Genomic DNA, 4875 nt, shown 5'->3' with positions numbered 1-4875 from the left:
GATAGATACTCAACTCAGAGACAGATACTCAACTCAAAGATAGATACTCAACTCAAGGATAGATACTCAACTCAGAGATAGATACTCAACTCAAAGATAGATACTCAACTCTGGATACTCGACTCTTGAATAACTGAACTCAATATAAAGCAATAAGACACATGCAATATATATATAAAGCTTTTAAAACCTTGTAAACAACTTAGTTCGTTAGTGATTAAAGCAATAACAAACTCAACTTTACTTATATAAAAGTAATATAACTTTAGTGGGAGATTCTTTAACCGACAACCACCACTATGAGCCCTAGTAGTGGTACAACGTTTTACCTCATGTTGCCCAAGGACCATCCTATACCTGGCCGTGATATAGGAAGCTAACTTTACTAAATGGATCCACTAGCTTAACTTTACGTGATCATCTAAAAAGTATGACCCGTTAAATCCCATGTTGGCCGCATGGTTCTTATGGAGAGTTGAGTTAATATGAACTCGTGTCCCCAACTCGGTGCTCAATACTACTCCCAAAAATACTTTGGTTCATGCTTTTAAAATAACTTCTTTCTTTAGTTTGAGATAATTACTCAAAGCTTAGCCCAAAGGCTCTTTTGGAATCAATGTTCCCTTTCTTTGCTCAAATGTGAAAACATTTATCAACTTCTTTGGGAAATACTTAGTTCCCTAATAACTTTTGAGAAAATGAACTCAACTCTTTACTCTTTACTTTACTTGAAACTCTTTACTTTTGACTTAACTTGAAACTCTTGACTTGATGTGAAACTCTTAACTTAACATGAAACTCTTAACTTTTGACTTGACTTGAAACTCGATACTTTTGACTTGACTTGAAACTCTTAACTTGACTTGACTTGAAACTCTTGACTTGACTTGAAACTCTTAACTTGACTTGAAACTTGAGTCTCAAAAATGAAGTTAAAACATTCACTAAAGACTCTTGAACAACTTTAAAAACTTGCTTGACTTGCTTAACTTCTAAGCTTGGCTCTAACTTCACTTGACTTTGATCCTAACTTTCTTGAATTGAATTATGGATTCAAGGGTAATGATTTGTGTTTGGAAGGACCCCATGATGTTTAGGAATAATTTAGGACAGCTAAACTTAAGAAGAATTACGAAATTAAATTCTGAAAACAGTGGAGTCCGCGTCCTGTCCGCGACGCAGAGCAGATTCTGTTCACAGAGGGAACAAATCTGCGACGCAGACTTGTTTCATGCAAGCTGCCCGACTTTTCTCCTTCATGTTGCCAAATCTAAACCCTCTTAACTTCAAAGGTTCTTTTTCCAAACACTTGGGATCATAAACCCCTCAACATACAGTGGATTTCAACTCAAAAACACAACTGGAAACATGTACTAAACCAGCAAGAAACTTCAACACAATCAACTAACAATTTCAACAACACAACTTAAGCTTTTCTTGGAATTAAAACGAGTTTGGCGTGTGGGGGAAAGGATCACCCAATGCTAAAAGCTCACATACCTAGTAGGTATCACCCCCGACAATGTCCACGATGATCTCCTTGATTGCTCTTCTCTTTCTCCTCTTCCTTCTCTTCTTTCTCTCTTCTCTCCCAAGCCCTAACTCTTTTCTCTTTAAAAATGAGACAAACTGATCTAAAAATTTAGTCCAACACTTAGATATAACCAAAAGAATTGATTAGGGAAAAGACCAAAATGCCCTTAAAATTTCCGGACTAAACTGCCCTGTGCGACTGTGCCAACAGCCCAACTTCCAAAGGGCATAACTCACTCATAAGAACTCGGAATCGAGCAAACTCGGTGGCGTTGGAAAGATCATTCCACGAAAATTACAACCATAACTAGAACTACACCTAAATCATCATGAGCTAGAAGTTATGACTACTCAAAGTTGGCCAAAAAAACTCATTTTTTTCCATAACTAAATTTCCTGATTTGAATTCTTTCCAAAAATGATAAATTCCAATTTAACTATTCTTGGAACTCAATGTGTTACATCTAGGGACTTTAACACTCAAGAAATTTTAAATTCCTTGGTACAAATCTCACTCCATATGAAGGACGGTTCGAGTCTTAATTCGAAAAATCCTCTGGGGTGTTACATTATCTTAGGCTAAGAGTGGTCATGTATACATTCTTTTTGTTGGAAAATTATGGGGTGTACAGAGCTTACTTCCTTTATCCCAATTTATACGACTTAGTTTGACTCGGCATAGAGTTTAAGAAAAAAGAGAAAGACTTTTGAAATGTGTCATAATTCATTTCATTAAGGGTAAAATAGGCATTTTAAAATTATGTTATTATGAATATCTATTTAATTTTACTCACTTTTAACACAATTGAAAGAAAATTTTGCACATACTTCGTTAAATTTCTTGTTCCACCGGTGGATGGGTAAGGCAGGATAAGCTAAATTAGAGCCATTTCTTCTTCTTAGTTTTTTACGAAGGAAAAATCCATGTTGATAATTGAAAGGAAAAAAAAAACTTAGCTCATACATCGAGGCGGAGCCAGGAGGGGTTCACAAATACAGAGTATACGGAAAATCTACTAGGTTCATCTGAACCTACGAACCCCGCCAAGCTCTTCCTCAGGGTAAACTTATAAATAGGAAAAGATGTCAAGCAATGGATTCAATTGAACCAATAATTTTAACACGATAATCTACCTGAAAGTCACTAAAATTTTAGTTATTTATAAATATTCACCTAGTATTCCTAGATCCTTCTTTGATGACATGCTCTCAAAGTACTTTTTTATGTTTTGACGAAAATTCAGACTCTGTCATGCACATCCAAGAACCAATTACATCTTACATAAACGGAGCATGCAATAAAAAAAAAACATACCATCAAGCTAGTGAAACGAGGATGCTTAAGTAAAGTATGCACCAACTTTTCCTTCACAGGCTGTGGTGAGATTCGAGTTTTGCAAGCCATAAACACAACGGCATGGATATCGAACCTCCTATAGTGGAAAAGACGAGCCATTGGACTCAATGGCTCGTCTTCCACGGTTACCATACCGTATTCTTCGATACCCCCTTTTCTCTTTGTTTCTATTGGTTTTAGACCTGATGATCTGCTTCTTAATCCTTCAGCCATGAGTGACTCCATTTTATTTTTCTAAGAGAAAGTAATGTGTGTACACTATACTTTGATCTTTTTACTTTTTTGGTTTGTTATATAGAAGAATAATAGTACGAATCTCAGCTAACTTATTATGTGTTTTATTTATTTTAATTTGTGTGATTTATTTTGATTGGACGTGAATTTAAAAGAAGTGTAAACTTTAGTTTAAAATAATAAATAAATTTCTTGATCGTTTCTCATGTTTAGCTATCTAAAATCATTCCTAAACATCATGAAATCCTTCCTATCACAAATAACAATCCTTGAATCCATAATTCAATTCAAGAGAAGTTAAGAGTCAAGTCAAGAGAAGTTCATAAAGTTTTCAAAAGTCTTTTACAAATGTTTTAAGACTTAAGGTTTGAGTTGAGTAAAGAGTAAAGATTGAAGTCATTTCTTCAAAAGAGTATATTAGAACTATGTATTCCCAAAGATTAAATGTTTTCACATTTAAACAAGAAAGGAAACTGAGATTTCAAAAGGATCCTTTGTGCTAGTTCTTTTTCAAGTAAAGAGGAAACTTTGGTTTCCAAAAGAGCCTTTGAGCTAGTTTTCCAGTAAAAAGGAAACTGAAATTTCCAAAAGAGCTTTTAAGCTAAGTTTTGAGTAATTATCTCAAACCAAAGAAAGAGTTTTGTTTTTACAAATATATGAGCTAAAGTATATTTTGGGAGTAGTATTGAGCACCGATATGGGGACGAGCTTGAGTTCAGATAACTCACGTCTCCATAAACCATGTAGACATCATGGGTAGTAAAGGATCATACTTTTTATATGAATCCTTAAGATGCTTTTAGCATAAGCTAGTGGATCCAATAAGTTAAGCGTTCCATATGACGGAAGAGTATAGGACAGTTCTGGCAGCGTGGGCAAGACGTTGTATCACCACTTAGGCTCATAGTGGTGGTTGTCGGTTAGAGAACTCCCACATAAACTATATTACTTTGTTGTATGAGTAAAGTTGAGTTTGTTATTGCATTTTCTTTAACAAACTAAGTTGTTTTTACTGTTTTATAAAGCTTTTCATATATTGCATGTGTTTCATTGCTTTATTATGAGTTGAGTTATTCGTGAGTTGAGAAGAGCCAAGGCAAGTGTTTCTTTCAGAATCTTTTCAAGCCTATGTTATGTTTAGCATTACAACTCGCATAATCGTACATTCAATGTACTGACATCAGTTGGCCTGCATCGTATTATGATGCAGACGCAGGTAACCAGGATCAACATCCAGCGCCTCGTTGATCAGGTTCAGCACTTAGAGTCTGTTGGTGAGCCTCCTTGCATTCTAGAGGACTTCTTCTACTTTGCTGTAACATCCGACAATTTGAAATAGCTAAGAAGAGGCTTAGAATTTGAAAATTTTCATTTTTTGGAAAGGATTTGAAAATCTGGAAAATTTGGCTAAGTATGGAAATCAGTGATTTTTGGCCAAATTTGAGCAGTCATAACTTCCAGCTCAGGATGAGTTAGAAGTAGTTCCAGTTGTGGCTGTGAAGCTTGTGGAATGATCTTTACAACGCCGCCGAGTTTGCTCTATTCCGAGTTCGTATGACCAAGTTATGGCCCTTTGAAAGTTGGGCAGTTGACAAGGAAATCCGTCCGGGAATCATTAAGGGCATTTTGATCTTTTCCCTAGCTATTTCTTTTAAGGATATATTGTTGTGTTAGGCTGATATTTGGATCATTTTGTTCCATTTTAAGAGAGTGAAGGCTAGGGCTTGAGAGTGAAGAAGAGAAGAAGAAGA

The 4875-nt window shown here is 35.5% G+C and overlaps 1 pseudogene; it reads right to left on the bottom strand.

Annotated features, from left to right (window-relative positions):
• Positions 1-3115, bottom strand: part of LOC102586278 (O-acyltransferase WSD1-like) — a 13704-nt pseudogene extending 10589 nt beyond the window's left edge.
• Positions 3116-4875: the final 1760 nt, after the last annotated feature.

Source organism: Solanum tuberosum, unplaced genomic scaffold (assembly GCF_000226075.1).
Source record: "Solanum tuberosum cultivar DM 1-3 516 R44 unplaced genomic scaffold, SolTub_3.0 scf01021, whole genome shotgun sequence".
Classification (NCBI taxonomy): domain Eukaryota; kingdom Viridiplantae; phylum Streptophyta; class Magnoliopsida; order Solanales; family Solanaceae; genus Solanum; species Solanum tuberosum.
This window is presented reverse-complemented; position numbering and strand designations above follow the sequence as displayed.